The 18,138-nt window shown below is 45.8% G+C and overlaps 1 long non-coding RNA gene across 1 annotated transcript; it reads right to left on the reverse strand.

The window, feature by feature from the left end:
* Window positions 1–2,311: 2,311 nt before the first annotated feature.
* On the reverse strand, window positions 2,312–12,887 carry LOC125756573 (uncharacterized). The gene is made up of 4 exons (XR_007414606.1): window positions 12,673–12,887; window positions 9,848–11,824; window positions 7,415–7,515; window positions 2,312–2,877 (listed from the first exon to the last, which is right to left on the reverse strand). It is a non-coding gene; the product is annotated as an uncharacterized LOC125756573 (long non-coding RNA).
* Between the last annotated feature and the right edge of the window lie 5,251 nt (window positions 12,888–18,138).

Genomic DNA, 18,138 nt, shown 5'->3' on the forward strand with positions numbered 1-18,138 from the left:
GGGAATGCCACTGCTCTCTCATTATGTTGTGCTGGATGACGAGTGCGTGCTCGGGCACGTGTTTCGTAATTTATAAAGATGCGGGCTGATTGTCCATAGCATGCACGCGTAGTACATATTTCAAGACATCTCTAATCATAGTAATAAGTTGCAGATTTTTAGCCTGAGAAATCTAACGATGGATGGTGATTTATTTCTTCGCTTTTTTTTGCAATCATTATGGTCCCTTTCTTAGATAAGCAGTTTGGTCAATGTAACTGATTTTGTATGTGCAGGTCATCAAGAAAGCACTGCACAGCATGCAAGAAAAAGAGGAGCGCTTCAAAAAGAAGCCTGCAACCTCTGTGTGCCAAGGATAAGGATGAATTAGAGAACCTGAGGGAGGAGAACAAACGACTGCATGAGCGCATTGCGATGCTGGAAAAGGCACCGTGCAGCAAAATTTTCGAAACAGGTGTAGTTTCATATTTTTCACTCACTGGTTTAATTGCATGGTTCAATCAGCAGGAAGCATTGTGTGCATAATAGAATGTGCACTTGATATAGTGCTTCGTTTCAAGAGCAGTCCTCCTTCATGTGCACAACTTGAGCTTCATGGACCTTCTCTATGCAGAACTAATGCGGTGCAGCAAGGTTGGCACATTCTCAGAGAACAGAGAAGTTCAGCGCACCGCAGCAGTCACAAACACAGTCCTTTCTAGAGTGCCCAACACTCCAGAAAAAAGCGACAAAGAACTCTTAGATGAAGTGCTGGTGCCACCTTCACTGAAGATGGTGCAGTTATGTGCAAGAAAAAAGCTCCCGAGGAGGGAAATTTGGTGCCCTTTGCAACTGTTGGCACTGAGGTAGGTATGTCATAGTTTGGTTTGTTTGCAGTGAATCTCTCAGCAGTAAGGGATAAACAGCGTGGTTTTGCTATGCATATTTTTTCAGGTGTTCCTGGGAAACGGAGTCGAAATTTCAAGGGCAGCCTTCAATCATCTGATGAGCCGTCCTAAGGACAGTATCTTTGTGCGGGAAGCATCAGTTGCAATTTTTTCGACTGCGGGACTTCTTGGTCGCAGCGTAACAGGCCCGGTGTAACCGCACAAAAACAGACCACAAGCCAGCATTGGATAGCCTCAAGTATGAAGCACTCAGTGGTATGTGCTGATTCTGTGCATTTCATTGAGGTGTACGCTTTTTCCGTAATCCTATGTTGTGATTTAGTGTTGTAGTATGAAATACCACAACCATGTGAGCATGAATGGCTGTACATGGCATTAAGGTATAGCTAAGTGAACACTAGCTTCTCTGTGCAACAGTAGTGAAATAAAAAAAAAGGGTGAAGGAGAGGTGCCTACAGCAGCTACACTGCAAAAAATCTGGCCCCTAAACACGGACAAAGCTGAAGGTATAGCGGTGCCGAGCACTTTTCCGCGATCCGAATTAAACGATTTCTCTAAAAAGGAGTCTTCTTACGAAGTGCTTTCGTTACCACAGATAAAACAAAGCACTCCGTCACTTTGTTTGAATGAGAACACTGTTCCGTGACCAGAATAAAACAATTTCCTTCAAAGAAGGTCTTCTTACTGTACCTCCTACGTTAAGATACTAAAGAATGGTCTGCCCGTACTGTCCAATATAATACGGCACATTTGCCTTAATGCAAAATAATGGTTTTGTACCACAACTGCACCATAAAATCCCATAGAAGCTTTGCCACCTATGCAGGTGGCAGTCTCGGTATACGCTGGCAACAAGTGAGCGGAGGTCGACCAGTCCACTAGCCACATACGTCCACGTACACGTTCGGTATGGGTCTGTGGTTGTTGTTTCAAGCAGATGCTTCATGACGCATGAACCATAATTCCAATAGTTTTCCTCCACCTTCGTTCCTGAGCCAGCATCGTCGCATTGTTAAGGTCGAAGCTATAACCTGTCGTCTAGCAGTATTCAACAAGCTGTCTTAAAATGCGCTCCATGGGTGGCTTTAGCAACATTCCCACTTTGTGTTCTTTGAACGTCTTTGGCATTTTCCTGCCCAATTCGCCGATGTAAGTGGTGTCGTGAACCCCACAACGTACTCTGTAGAGTACCCTGCTCTAATCATCCGCAGGTGTGCGGTCTTTGGGCTTTGTGAACACATGTCCTAAGGACAAGGTATACACAAACACCGCCGAAGATTAGAGCGGGATCATCTACGAAGTACAATGTGGGGATTGCGACACAACTTGCATAGGCGAAATGGGTTGAAGAAGGTAATCGAAGGTTAAAGAACACAAAGAGGATGTTGCGAAAACCACCCATGCAACATGTTCTAAGACGGAGCTTGTTGAACGCTGCTGAATGACAAGGCATAACTTTGACCTAATCAATTCGACGATGCTACCTCGTGTACAAAGGTCGGAGGAAAAGAAAAATCTTGGAATCATGGTTCATTCATCACGGCGCATTGGCTTGCAACAACAACAGCGGCCCTCTACGAGATGTTTACAAGGAAATGTGCGACTAATGGACTGGTCAAACTCCGCTTATATTTGGCAGCGTATACTGAGAATGTCGCCTGCATAGGTGGCAAAACTTTCATGTCATTTTGTTAATAATTGTTGTGTTAAGTCAAAGTAAACATTTTACAATCAAGCTACACATCCCGAGCTGGTAGATGTGGGGGTAGCATGCCATGTGTAGATGCACTGTACTGTGTGAACTTGCTGATGACGGAAGCATACCTGCTGCTTCATGCCAAATAAACAGTGAAGTACACTACTACATGCTTCTTTAAATGCCACTTTGGCAGATGTATTCAGGAACATATTTGTCAAAAGTGTTGCAAGCCTGCTTATGAAACTGTGTGCACGGCCCATGGACAGCTCCACTTCGCTCCTTTCTGTACGTCTGAAAAGGAAGTGAAAGAAAACACCTAGAGCAACAGCAATGTTCAGAATTTATACACATTTAAACATTGCCATGGTGCATGTGCACATGGCCTCCCTTAGCATCACTGTTTCAGAAATCAAAAAAGCAGAAACGGTATTTTGCAGATATTTCTGGACTCGTTCTGATCATATGAAGAACAAGCAGCATGATTTCACGAAGACTTATTGCTATAGTACACAAGAATTCAGGGTTAAACACACTACGTTCTAACTGCAAGAGTATTTATTTACGTGCATTACCAATTCTATTCAATTATTGTCATGATGTTGAAGCAAAAGTCTTAACAGTTACAATTTTTGTACTTAATGCTGCCGAGAAGGCCGAGAGTTATGTGGGTGAAGAAATGAAGAATTGCGCATGTGTAAAATGGAATCAGCTCGCACAAGCGAGGCAAATTGTAGACCACTGCGAAGGGCTACTGCTGCAGTGCACATATAATAAGGCTGAAGATGACAAAGATTAAAGCGTAAACGTAAAGGATGAGAATTAAATTGAGAAGCAAGGCTTGCTGTCAATAGCTCTTGAATTCTATCAGAAAACAACATGACAGTTGTATATCCTGTACATCTTAACGCGACAAAAGTTGAGCTGAAGATGGCGGCTTGAATGAATGTCAAACCATTGAACAAAGCGTGTTGTTGGAGCCAATGTTTCAACAAATTGATGTGTCTAAGTTGTTGCAGCAACCTTGATGCAATTCGTTGCCCCTCTAAAGACGAGTCCTCTTGTTGAATCACTAGCTCCAACAACATTCGTTGTTCAACAATTATTTCATGAGCTGTACATCTCGTTACATTCATTACAAACCTCTACTGTACCAAATGCTACTATGGCAATGATAGTGGGTGCAATACTTAAGCTGCAGTGTCATAAGCAGGTGACCGGCTATTCAACTCTTTAAATATACCAGATCCATAAAGACTGCAAACCATGAGGCAAGCACAACACAAAGAACAAGCGTAAGGAAATTGAAAGAGGTTAACTTTAATAAACGAGGTATGGAATTAGTCATCCCCATTTTAAGTATAAAAGGTGGTTTTTTAACGAACTCCTTTGCTGTTGAAAAAGATCATGCTGCTAAAAAGATCATACCTGTAGTCAAGTGATAATTTCCAGGACGAAATTTCGTGATGCTGAGAGCATGCATTAAACTTTATGCACGATAAGCGTTAGGTGCAATGTCAGAGAGGTGGAGATGATTTAATGGATAGCAAATACTAAAAATGAAAAGCTCTGAGTAACTATCGCAAGAATAAGGACGAAGTAAGGAGGGAAGCATATGATAAGCTAGTGCAATGTCTGAAGCGAGGTAATCTTGCCTTAGAATATGCAGTCATAAAGTGAGATCCAGTAAGTAGGCGTCACATGCACTGGTTGTGAGAGAGATATGGAAATGACGGACCACCTTTTAAATAAATGTAAAAATGTCCACCCATGTGCGTGTTGGGAACTAGCTCTCATGAAGCCCTAGGCTTAGAGAAAGCTTGATAAAGATGAACACATCCACAAGAGAAATCAGTAAAAGACAGATGGAGGATTGGTAGTGGAAAAGCAGCGAGAACAGCCAAAAACAAACTTGCAGGGTCTTTATGTACAATGCCGAAAAATAAGCTACCTATTATAAGTTTTTTTAAGGAAAGAAATTTAATTCAGGTAGGAAAGGCATTAAGCCAATTCAAAAATTGAGCTTGGCCACTTGCATGTCAATGCTTCGCTTTAAAGGGAACACACATAGCATCCATCCATCTACAGATGTGAAACTGCGTCATGCAAGATAACTTATACAAAGTTATTGCTTTGAGCAATTAGAGCAAAATATTTCAGGAGAGCACCTAACTGGGCTGGTTAGTACATGATTACAACGGGAACAAACAGCGCTGGGCACGGGACGGAAAAAAAAGGTAGACGAAGGGCGACAGCACCCTCGTCTATTGTTCTTTCTTCGTCCCGTGTCCAGCGCTGTTTGTTCCCGTTTTAATGCAGAATATTTCTTTCTTTAATCTGAAGGTGGCAGTGTTTCATGGCTAAAATAGTTTACTAATTTGCATTTCAAGTTACATTTTTTCAGCCATAAGGAAACACTGCAAAATGCTGAAGTTCTAATGTTAACATTTATCAGGAGAAAGACTAATTCTTTCGTATGGAATACCGAAGGTTGATTTCTAAAGTTCATTGCCTTTGTATTTTGTGCTGTTCCCTTATCATTTTCCTTAAGACGGTTGTATAGATGTTCTTGGTTTATCTTGTGTTTTGTATATGTTATGCTCCTGTTTTTGCTTAGCAAGATCATTTTATGTGTAACTTATCACTGTAGCCCACTTTGCAATACTGCTTACTGGTGTCAGCAGTATTGTCAAGTAATAAATAAATAAGTAAATAGATATCCACTTTGTCATAAAACTACTATGAAAACAAAATAATCAGAAACGTTCCACCCAAACTGTAACAGTCGGAAAAAATAGCTTTTGACCCATATTGCAGCTTAGCTTTTGCTATGTAGCATTCCAAACAGAAATGTCGCCAAGACATTATTGTGTGGTATACTTTGCTGGCAATTTATATTCCATTTAAAAAAAATATATACTGCTTGGTTGTAAGCAAGGAAAAATTTACTGAAGTGAATAATCCCTAGCCTGCACAGAGTCTCGTTCCTTGACCTTCGCTGCACAGCACATTGGCACAGGATTCACGCGGGTGCCCCTGTGCTCATATAGTGCAAGTCTAAATGTTGCAGATTTAAGCAATACTTCTGTCTGAAATACCATGCAAGAACAATGATGTGCTGTGCAGTGAAGGCAAAGCTCCAAGAAACTTCCCACAGCCTTGTTATTTTTCATTTGAAAAAATTATTTTTCGCTTGAAGATAATATTACACCTTAAAAACTTTGTCTAAATTATCGCACGAGGAAAGCACACTATGATGTGTAGGCAACATTTTAGCTGGGATTGCTACACAGTGAAAGAGAGCCCGCAATATGGGTTCAAACACTACTTCTTCCAAGTGCCAATTTTGAAGACATTTTTGCTTCTTTTTGCCAGCAGCATTTTCAACCCTTGGTATATGCACTGAACGCATACTGTGAATATATTTCACATGAAACATTCAGTCTTTTTTACAATATACTTAAAAATGGTGCATTTTGCAATGTTTCCTCACGACTGCAAATAGCATAAATTGAAATCAAAATAAATTCGACTATCATAGTCATGAAAGATTGGTGACTATGTTAAAGAAACAAATGCTTTGTAGTAATAGCTCGACGCAATAACCATGTGTCAATTAATTTGCCTGACACAGCTTCATTTCTGCATGCGAAGTTTGAAAGGTCTTTGCTGCATCATGCAATTCTTTCCCCGAAAATAACGCTTGAATGACTACTTCCCACACTGAAACATAACAGCACCAGTTTTACAAAATATTGGAAATGGTCAAAAAACGACCTGGCACACTGGCGTGAAATGACCCAAATAGGTACTAAAATAAAACAGTGTGCACTGTCAGACACTAAAATGAAGCACTAATCTGCTTGTATTGCTAAATTACTTCAAAACCCTGCTCTGAATAACTGCCCACAAGAAGTTGATTGCGAAAAATTTACTTTAACCTCTGACCTATTTTTATCTATCTCTAGTATAATGACTCCTAACCTTCGGCACACACACAAAGGCACAAAGCATTTCATATGGTTCAATGCCTTCGAACAGTACGGAAGGTCATATGTTAAGAAATAGCGTAAAATCTGGACTAATTTTAACCAGCTATGTTTTTATAACATGCAAACATCGAGAAATACACAATAATTTAGTAACTCGCCCCCTCTAAAAGTGTTGCTGTCACAGCTCCAAATTCCATTCACGAGCTATACTGGCTAAAATATTAAAACACAGCTGAATTTCCATCTCAATGGTGGATGCACACAAGTCTACAATAATTTAGTAACTCGCCCCCTATAAAAGTGTTGCTGTCACAGCTCCAAATTCCATTCACGAGCTATACTGGCTAAAATATTAAAACACAGCTGCATTTCCATCTCAATGGTGGATGCACACAAGTCTACACGAACAGGCATGCACTTTAGATTGACTTCACAAGCCAGATATCCGGTAATCCTGCCGTTGGAGAACGTTACCAAGTGTATGAGCTGGACTACTACATAAGCTAAAATGGATGCTTGTGTGTGTTGGTATGACAGAGCGTAAACAAAGCAGTGCAGAAGACTGAGCACACGAGCACAGCACTGTTTGTGTCTTCCTTTTTCTTGTGCTCCGTCTATTGCGTTTTTTTACACTAATGCATTAATTGTGGAAACAACTGGCTGCCGCAATTTGGTCATCTAGGTCGAACTTTTTGGGCCTTGTACCAGACTAAAGAGCTCTGTTGTGAAAGCAACAGGGTGTAACAATATTGCACTACAAATCAGGGAATACAAAGCATCGATAAGAATGTTCAGCCAAAATAAAAGGCTTCAGCAAAATGTTTAAGACACATACTCACAGGTTAATGCTCATTCACAGCTTCTACGGCAGCCCCATGATTTCTGTGCGTCCATCTGTGCGTGCCTTCCTTCCGCCTTTGGGCAAGTTCGTGTAGAATGTCTGCCAGGAAAACAAAAACATCAGAAACAAGTCGACTTTTTTAGCATGCCTCACATAACCCAAATTAACTTTTCTCTCCCCATAAGGTAGCTGTTTAGAAAGCATCCAAACAGCCGCTGCTTTGTCTATGTATAGCTCATAACCAATTAGTAGCATCCAACACGACACCTGGTCATTGTCAAAGCATACGAGACAAGAAACTGAGACAAGTATAAGCAAAGAGCAAGCGGCTATATTTCGCCATTATATCGTTTCCTAATCCAGCCCGATGCATTCATCGCTTAAATTTAATTTACACTGCTATATTGGTGTTCGCCCTAAACTTACTTTCCAAATAACTCACTAGATAACCTATTTCTCTTACGCACTATATGAATACATGTTAAAAAGATGGGGCATGCAAACATGGACACAAGAGAGTCAAGACACCTAAAACGCTGAGATCACTAACTGGAGGCTCATCACCTAATCTACCTTTACATTGTCGAGAGCGTAAATGCACGCCAAAATTCGATGAATGCAGTTTTGTACAAGCACATGAATGAAGAAATGCGTCCAATTGTCGAGGCCTGGCATATCGATAATGGCAGTGCACAAGAGAGCCAACCGTCGATTAACTAGCATAAAGAAGAAATCAAATGCTTGAGCAGTTATCTCTCACGTAGACTATCGCGCGTGCCAGATTGATAGGTATCGCCTCTTGCCTGGGCATGCACAGATAAGTTTCTGTGTCTACTTTATTTTGTGCCACTGTCCACCTTTCCAGTTGGCGTTAGTGGTGTCTTGGTTTCTCTCTTGTGTCCATGTTTGCATGCCCTGCCTTTTTAACATGAATACCTACCAACCAGCTCAGCTGTCTGTTATACTAAATATGTATACAATCTAGAATTACCACTCTGTCCACTTGCTGATGTAATAATAACAATGGGGTTCTGTATGTAAACGTGAAATTAAAAGCACAGGAACCTCTAGGATTTGCACCTCCACCGAAAGTGCAACCACTCCATCAAGGATCGAACCCGCACAGTTCAGATCAGCAGCTGACCATTATAACCACTGTATTGCAGCGGGGGATGTTCACTTGGTAATGTAGGTTAATGTTAAGGATTATGGAAAGAGCTGTAGGTTGAAGAAAGACATGCAATTAAGCAAGGAGCTGCAGACATTATGCAGTTTAGATATTTCTGTAATCCAAAGGGCTGGTGCTCAGGGCATGCACCTAAGGAACTCCTGTTCAGCGTCTCTTTTCGAACCAAAGCTTAGCAGAATTGATGTTCCTGTCTAGATATGCCCCTGAAAACCACAGTTAAATAGCTGCAAAGTAAACACTAGAAGACAGAAAAAAATCCATCACTTGTATGATATTAAACACATCAAGATGCAAATACACCAAACACCCTGGACTGTGAAACGCATTGATTGAAAAGATATCAGTTAAACAAAGCAGCATAGCAATGAACTTCCATGTAGCTGCCACACGGCAAAAAGCAGGTGGCTCTGGTGCCATGAAAAATCTATAATAACACTTGTTGAATATAGCAGGATGTTTTGTATGATAAATGTATAAATTACCACTCACAGAAGCTGACATGCTATTTTAAAAATCAGCATTGCAAAAAATAAAGCAAGAAAACCACGTGACGTGTGAATTTACCATTCATAATTTAAGGCTAAAGGGCCCCTAAACAACCCCGGAGTCTAAAATTTGTGACAACTGCACGCTTGTACAACGTGAACATGTTGTCACATGAATTTTTTGATTAAGTGGTGTAATAATGAAGCCACAGGGGATAGAACAAACATTCCAGCTGGTTTCAGTTTCTCGCTCAGCCTGACCATCCTGAAGAGGGGCTTCCTCGGTGTGCCACTGTGCCAGAGCGGTGCGGTGAGGAAGCACAGTCAAAGCACTGGCGAGATAAACCAATTCGCAACACTTGTGACAACCACAGATACTGCATCATCACAAAGCCAAAATGCCGTTTCGTATTGCAGAGGACTATTCAACAGTCAGCGTTACTTAATGTTGCTCATAGGCAACATTACACCACTTCGCTAGCAAAGAGGACTGGTCAAGCGCTGAAGAGGAGGTGCGGTTATTGTTTTTAGAAGTGGAGTGTCTGACATTCGCACAATGTGATTCCTGCGGCCCTCTGTACGAATTAGCGAGCTTGTTTGGGAGGTGTAAAAAAAAGAAGTCGGAGCCTGCTGACTGGCCCTTTAAGAGAATGTAAATATACACTAGAAGGAAGTACACTTGTAGACATATTACTATAAGCTATAAAAAACAGGCAATTAACATGCTCAATCCATGCAGCATAGGGATGTCTCACACCTTTGCAAGAACTTTACTATGGTGGCTGCATGTTTGTGTAGGCCAGAAGCAGCAGGCACGTGGCTTCCATGAATTTGACCCGTTCGTTGAAGGGAAACTGCTGCTCACATCCTTGTAGCACTGCTTTTTGAAGATGCTTCCTGCGATAACAAAATGACCACAACACAATTATGGTCTGCAAATATCGACAGATGACCTACATTGCTGCCCTTTCTCATTAAATTCAGCTCTAGACTAAACACTGCAATAGTGGCATCCTCCTACATTACAGGGCATCATACTGCTTTCCTTGGCCTGGTTTTTAGTTCAATAATTGTTTTCACCCATAACAGAATGTAGCACTAGTAAAGATTCGGTTGGGGAGGGTGCAGTCGTAAAGTGTGTATGCAAAGTAAGAATATGAAAAAAAAAACAATGGCATAATTTCACATGAGATATAACAATTATCATAATTCATGTAATGTCAGACACCAAGAAGTGTTTAATTGAGCAAGTTTTGACCTTAAGCTATCACAAAACAATGCCCTTTATGGAAAGTGGGATTTGCAGAGTGAACTCTGATGATGAAATTGGCTGCCTTTACTGGCTCTGTAGCTGCAAGTGCATTGCTAAAGCCGCTTGAATGCACTTAACAAGCCTGTGTAATGGTATTGACAAATGTACAGAGAAGACAAACTCATTCGTTCTCACTTAGCTGCCATCACAGCAATACGTTGCTTCGTGTCAGGTTTCCTGGTATGCAGAATGCACGAACTTGGTGGCCGTGCCATACCACAGTAAACATGATCGACATCTGCTCCAACTGCGTAAGTAGCTGGAAAGTGCTAAATTACACAATCAGCTGTACCATGCACACATAATGTAAATTCTAGCAGTGGCAACATTTCGCACCTCATAATAGCCTATGGGCATTGTACTCGTTGATGCTGCCAGCTGCATTCCCTGTTTTCATTTCTAGCATGCATAGCACATGCACACAAAGCACCCAATAACTGTGGGAAGCAGAATAGATCGTCCGAGGTAATCAATAAAATTGATTGACAAGAATTCCACACATCACTCAAGCCTGTTGTTTAGCATAAGTGATGAGAATGTGCAGCCAAATGTACACAGCAAATTCAGTATTGGCCTTGAAGAATTGCAAGATAGGTTGAAGCTTTCCAGAAACAAACCGTATACAGTAAAGTCTGTCCCAGATACTGAAATCATGAAGTTATAAATTTTAAAGTGGGCCGCTATATTCTTCAGGCACCATGCATTGCATTTATGAAAACGCTAACATCCCTGTACAACAATGCGTGCTGCAAGAAGTCATAAACCTTAATATTTTTGGCACAATGCCATTTCCCAGTACCACGTTTTACAGAAAGGCAACATTTTCCTTTGCAAAACTAAGCCATGTTCCCAGGCAAAATGCACTGTCCATGGTGACAAACATGGAGTACGCTCTTCTATACAGCTTAGCTGGTTTACTGGAACTAAAAGCTACGGTAACGCTGTCTTAATTGAACTGGCTAGCAAGAGCCTTCTCGCTGCTGTTTATGTGAAGTAATTTCACCTTGGTGGAACGTCACAAGAGTAAGTGGCACATAATAATGAGTGCGAGAACACAGTAACAGGTTGTGCAACGGCTACCAGGTATGCCCATTCGTGGAAACTGTGGGCTCTTCCCCCAAATGAACCAGTTGGAAATAACCCTTTTGCATGAATAAACTTAAGTTGGTTGCTGGCATACATAACATTGTTACTCTGCATTTCCATCTCAATTATCTAGCGCTCATTGTTTCCCTTCGACATGACTAGCTCAAAACAAGATTCTTCTTCATTAAATGGAACTTTGTACATTACCTTTACGTTGGCTACAGATGCTTATTTCTTCTGCCTGAATAAGCACCTCCTATAGCATACTTGCCTCAGCCACCTTCTGGACTGCATGGTCAGCACTCCACTGTTTGTTGTGGCACTGCTGTTTGCTACCTGCAGTACGTTGCAAAAAACTTCAGCATTCAAAAAAAAAGGTTAAGAAAAGCCGAAGCAGGTGTGCCAGCAGCACCTTGCCCTTTGAGGAGGGAGGAAGAGCTCTGATAAATGGCTAATTCAAGACAAGCGTTGTTCTTCACAAGCTATTATTATGCGATGAGAGGTGGGACTTCAATACACGGACGCACATATAGTGCTAAAAGCAATTGAAAATTCAGCTGAAAGTACGGCTTGTCAAATTAGGTCAACGTGCATAAAGGATAAAAATGGGGCAAACCAACTGAACAAAATACAATGTCATGCTGCAGAAATTGCATTTTTAGCAAATCTATGTTATCTATTGCTTGAAAGATGATAAGCAATGTCCAAGAATGCTAACCTAAACGCTTTTGAGGGTCACGTTACTTAATGACAAATAAAATGCACGCCTAAAGAAAACATCCCTAAATACACTTTATTTCTCCCACTGTACCGATTCACGATTCACACGGTGGCTGATGATTTCCTTCAGAGCTCGTGCGAACGAAATGGATGTTGAAGCTTCGGTTTCACGGCGTTACTCCAAGTAATTTGTCAAGAGACATGCATAAAACGCATGACAATGGTGAGCCTGACAAAAATGTTGTCTCCTTTCAGCAAATATTAGCGTAGAGCAGTGCGTGCAAGCGAGCTAATTACCAAAACTTTATAACACTACCGACTACGTTCTTGACAAATGTCATGCGCGAGCACAATCCTCACAACTACAACCGCATACACTACCAACACGTTATGCGATTTTCTTCGGCGACAAGGCGTACTACAATGCAATAACTCACAATGTACGAAGCGTAACGTTCACTTACCTCTGGCAATAAAAAATACGCTTGGCAGCGTACACTGCTGGATGACCGCCGGTTTTCAATGGTGCGCCAAGCGAGGAATCGCCGAGCTACCGGCCGTCCCCGAGCGTAAAGGCATTTTCCAGGGCCACAGAACGCGTCGTCGACAAAGGATTGCGGCGCTGCTACTCACTGACGTGCGGAAACATTTGAAGAAGGTGTTCTTGAAAACTATGAATCGCGTCCGTCGGTCACACCGAACAAAGCAGTCGCAGAGATTGAAGTCGCACGGTCGGCATCTCGGTGACTATTTGCCTGGTACCGCGTATAGTTGCGCTTACGTCAGTAACCACGAAATACAACACACAATACACACAATGCGATGATGATGAAAACATTCCTTTATTAAAATTTAAAGAAAACGGGGAGGGTCCCTATTCCGGGACTCCTATGGCAACCTCTGCGATAGCCCGGGCCCGCCTGGACGAGCGCCCGACAGGCCTCGGGGCGCCTTCGCGAAGGATGCCTTCCCACTGCTCTGGGGTACGGGTGACCGAAGGATTGGTGGGAGGGGAGGGAAGTAGGCAGCGGTGCACTCTACGGTGACGTGAAATGTTGTGGGGATGGCGCCACATCCTGGACAGGCGTTGGTATAGCGAGTCCGATATAATTTGTGCAGGAAGTGCAGATTTGGAAATGTTCGGGTCTGCAGTCGGCGAAGTGCGACAGCCTCCTCTCGTGTGAAGGGCGCTGGTGGTGGTTGGTATCGCTGTCGTTGGCGTATGTAATGCTGTGTGACCTCGTGATAAGTGAGAAGTGGGGAACCTAGCTCTGTGTTGGCCGCCTCACTGCGCGGGGCTGCTCGGAGGGTGAGTTCTCGAGCGGCCGCATGAGCGCGTTCATTACCCGGCAGTGAGGCATGACCAGGAGTCCAGAGCAGGTGTATTGTGTGGCTGATGTCTGATGCAACTTTGGATGTACGTAAAAGAATAGAATATGAGGTTTCGGGAATGCCGCGACCTGTTAGGAAAGCCCGACATGCCGCTTGCGAATCGGTGATTATGTAGTACGTTTCCGCGGGGAGGCTCAAGGTGTGTTGGATGGCCAGGGTAACCGCCAGAATCTCGCCCGAGTCGGTGGCTGAGCATGGTGAGGAGATCGAGGCAGCACTTACAATCTCATGAGTGCCGCTAACCACCACTGCCGTGTGTACGTTTGCCATGCAAGCCGCATCCGTGTAATAGACCCTATCCTCCTCAACCTCGCTGAGAGTGCGGTTTAGGTATCTCACTCGTGCCCGCCGACGACCGGTGTTGCGATCAGGGTGCATATTGCGTGGTAGGGGATGCACGCGAAGTACTCGAGCTATTTGGAGCGGCACGGAAGTCCCCTGTGTTTCCGGAGGTGCAGGGGGCACTGGGTGACCCAGGCGGGTTAGTAGCTGTCTACCCGTTGGAGTGAGAAGGAGGCGTTGGCGCTGACTAATCCACTGGGCCTCGAGCACTTCATCGAGGGTATTGTGCACTCCTAGCGACAAAAGGCGCTGCGTAGAAGTATAGTGCGGAACCCCCAACGCGACCTTGATGGCCTTACGGATGAGCGTGTCTACTCGTTCACGTTGTCCTTGCGTTAACCGGTGAAAGGGAAGGTGGTAACTAAAGCGGCTTAGAATGCACGCGTCTACTAGTCGAAGCATGTCCCGCTCCCCAAGGCCCGAGCGTCGATTGCTTACGCGTCGGAGCATGGCGATGATCTGTTCCGTCTGGCGTGAGAGTAGAGAGATGGTGTGTCTAGCCCTGCCATCTGCTTGAACGTAAAGTCCGAGGATGCGTGCTCGCTCTACCTGAGGGATGAGTGTCCCTTCGACGAGTACATTGATGTGGGGTGGGGGATCCTTACTGCGGCCACGGAAGACAAGGAGCTCAGACTTGTTCGGGGCACAAGTGAGGCCGCCCTGTCGAGCATAGTCTGATACGACCTCGACTGCTTGTTGAAGCCGGTCTTGAATGGCACCGTCAGAACCCCGAAACGTCCACAATGTGATATCGTCGGCATAGATGGCATAGTGCAGATCCTCAACTTGCTGAAGTTGTTTGGGAAGACCTGACATAGCAATGTTAAAGAGTGCTGGCGAGATCACAGCCCCTTGAGGCGTGCCTCTGCCCGGCAGGTGTATGATACCGGAGCGATGAGGGCCTATACCAATTGTTGCGGTACGGTCGCGAAGGAAGGCTCGGACGTAGTTATAAACTCGAACTCCGCAGCGTGATTCGGCGAGGTTGCTGAGAATGAGGTCGTGCTCCACATTGTCGAAGGCCGACTTAAGGTCCAGCGCAAGCAAAGCGCGGGTTTGAACCCCCCGCGATGGACCCAAGACCTGCTCTTTCAACTGGAGTAACACGTCCTGCGTTGACAAGTGAGGGCGAAAGCCAAACTGCGTATCCGAGAAAAACGACTTGCCTTCCAGAAACGGCTGCAGGCGTCGCAGGACAACGTGCTCCATGAGCTTTCCTATACATGATGTAAGTGAGACCGGTCTGAGATTTGCGATGGAGATGGGCTTCCCCGGTTTTGGGATGAGGGAAATATCCGCATGTCGCCATGACTGGGGTAGCGTGCCGTTTCGCCAATGCTCGTTAAACGTGTTCACCAGGTGCGTAAGATCTGCGTCGTTCAGGTTTCGAAGCGTCGTGTATCGGATGTGGTCCATACCCGGCGCTGAATTCTTGCGGATGTCCTCTAACACGGAGCGGACCTCTTGAATCGTGATTTCGGCATCCAGAGCGTTGGGCATATCTGTGACGTACGGGTACGGGTTGTACTGGGGACTCGCTCCAGAAGGAATATAGCGCGCCTGCAGTTCCTGCAGAAGGCGGTCGGGAGAGTCTCGAAACGAGTGGGTAAGGACGTGCAACCGCTTTTGCGTCTGCGTCTTGGTGCCCGAGGGGTCTATAAGTGCTCGGAGAATGCTCCATGTCTTAGCAGTACTCAGGGTGCCGGACAGCCTGTTGCAAAATCCCCTCCAGTTATTACTCGTGAGAGTCTGGGCGTATTCCTGCGCTTCTCGCGTGATACGCGCAATCCGAAGTTTCAGTCTACGATTCAGGCGCTGCCGCTTCCAACGCTTCGTCAATCCCCTTCTAGCGTCCCACAAGTGGAGCAGGTGCGGGTCGACGTCGGGATTGATAGGCGTAGTGGTGATCGACCGCGTGGTGGCTTCGAGGTCAGCCGTAAGGGCCGCGAGCCAGTCGTCGTAGCCATCCACTTCTGGACTGGCAGTCCGAAGTTCTCGAAATTTAGCCCAATTTGTTATACGAACTCTACGCTCAGGACGGCGCGAACTGGCGAGAGGAAGGACGGTTGCGACGATGTAGTGGTCGCTACCAAGAGTCTCGTCTAAGGGCCCACTAGATATGACCGCTCCAGTACCGCGGATGATCGTGAGATCGGGACACGTATCTCGCGAGACGCTGTTCCCGACGCGGGTGGGTTGTGCGGGGTCAGAAAGTAGGGTGAAGCGCATGTTACATATGTTGTCCCACAGTTTCGTTCCTTTTCCTGTGTTCTTGGGATATCCCCAAACCGAGTGCGCGGCGTTGAGGTCCCCGCAGATCAACAACTTATCCCCGAGCTTGCTAAATTCTGTAAAGAGGTAATGAAAATTGTGTGTACGGGCACGATGGGAACTGTAAAGATTGAGAATGAACAGGCTGTCGCTGCGCTTGGTGTGCGTGATTACTTCTATAATTTGATGGGGGATGTCAGTGGCTACTGAATGTATGCGTACTGTTAAGCGGTTAGACACAAGTGCCGCTATGAGACCCGAATCACTGCCGTACGCTTCGAATCCCGCAAGTGAAGGGGTGCAGTTGGGCTCCTGAAGGAGTATGACGTCGGGAGCCATTGGGGTCATGGCTATGTACTGCTGCAGGGGGCCCCGCTTGCGGCGGAACCCCCTGCAGTTCCATTGCCAGACCACAAGATGGTCCGCGTTACGCGTCCCCATCCTCACTCCTGAGAGGGGAAGGGCGTGTGTATGGGTGGGAGCGCTTTGTGATCGGTGCCAATGTCAGTGCAGGGGCGAACTCCTGGCGCATTTGTTGCATATTTCGCTCAGTCTGCTGCTGTATATCGGTGGATAGAGTAGAGATACTGCTACTGATTAAGTTGTGGAGCGTCGCTACGGTGTCGTTGAGTGTGTCCTTCAGCGTAGACACCGCCTGATTGAGCATATCGCGGAACTCTTGCCGGATAGTAGTGCACGCGGCCTCTATCTCGCGTCGAAGTCGAGCATCGAGAGCACGCAATTTGACCTCCATTTCCGCGCGGAGCTGATGAAGCGCATTCGGGTCGGGATTCTGTGTCGTCTGTGGAGCTGACGCTAAGGTTTGGGACGGGGTAGCGGAGGAAGGTGAGAGCAGAGGAGGCCCCTTCGCCCAGCTTACCTCCCGAGGTTCCGCCGGGCGCTGCTCGGCTCCTTGATTCTTGTCTGGCTGGTTGAAGTCTTTCAACGGGAGGGAAGGCTGGTTCGTCACCAGTGGTCCGGTGGCTTCCGAAGTGGTCGCCCGCTTTACAGGTGGCGTTTGAGACCCCGTCCTGGAGTGGGTACGAGAGCGGGCCTTGCTCCGCGACCTCCGTCTGGACCGGGACCGGGATCTGGATGTCCTACCCGGGTTGGGACCTGCTGCTTGCAACTCGCCCTGAGTCGATGACGAGGGGGTGGAGTGATGTTCTACATCTCGTTGTAGCTGTTCTTGCTGAAGTGCCTTCCGAACCCGTTCCTTGTTCAAGGGAGGCCGGACGCGGGCGGGACAACCCGTGTCCGTTGTGGGGTGATCACCTCCGCATGATCGGCACTTCGGCGTGCACGAGTGTCCTGGTGTCGGGTTATCTACGCCGCATGTCTCGCACGTGACGCAATTCGGTGTAGGGCAGTTGTCAGAACGATGTCCCAACCGGAGGCAAACCGTGCAAACTTGCTTGCGGGGACGATGCACGTAGCACCGGTACTCGGCGCCGTAATAACGTATGTAATGGGGAACCTGCAGTCCTTCGAAGGTAATGAGGGCCGTGCTCGTTTTACCCATCATTCGTGCCTGTAGAACGGTGTGGCCAGGCGTAATGAGATGATCCATAAGCTCGGAGGGGCTCGTTCCCGGGTCGACGCCATATATAATGCCTTTACATGAATTGTCTGGAGCAGCAATGTAAATTGACACAGGGTAGGTATGCTCGCCGAGGCGCAGGTGTTGGACACTGTAGAGGTTCAGGGCGATGTGCTCATGTGGCGTGCTTATAACAGCGAGGTTTTGTTCGGGGCGCAAGCGGAAAAACTAGCCGGTCGACTTCGGCAGGAGGTAGGCTTGCGGCTACTCCAATAGCCCGCGTCAGTGTGGGGCGACTCCACTAGTCCAAGCGTAGCCCCCCCAGTGGGCGCAGGATGGCTTTGTAATCGTGGAGAGGCAGGGGTGGCGGCCGCGATGTCGCTGG

Source organism: Rhipicephalus sanguineus, unplaced genomic scaffold, assembly GCF_013339695.2.
Source record: "Rhipicephalus sanguineus isolate Rsan-2018 unplaced genomic scaffold, BIME_Rsan_1.4 Seq1728, whole genome shotgun sequence".
Classification (NCBI taxonomy): domain Eukaryota; kingdom Metazoa; phylum Arthropoda; class Arachnida; order Ixodida; family Ixodidae; genus Rhipicephalus; species Rhipicephalus sanguineus.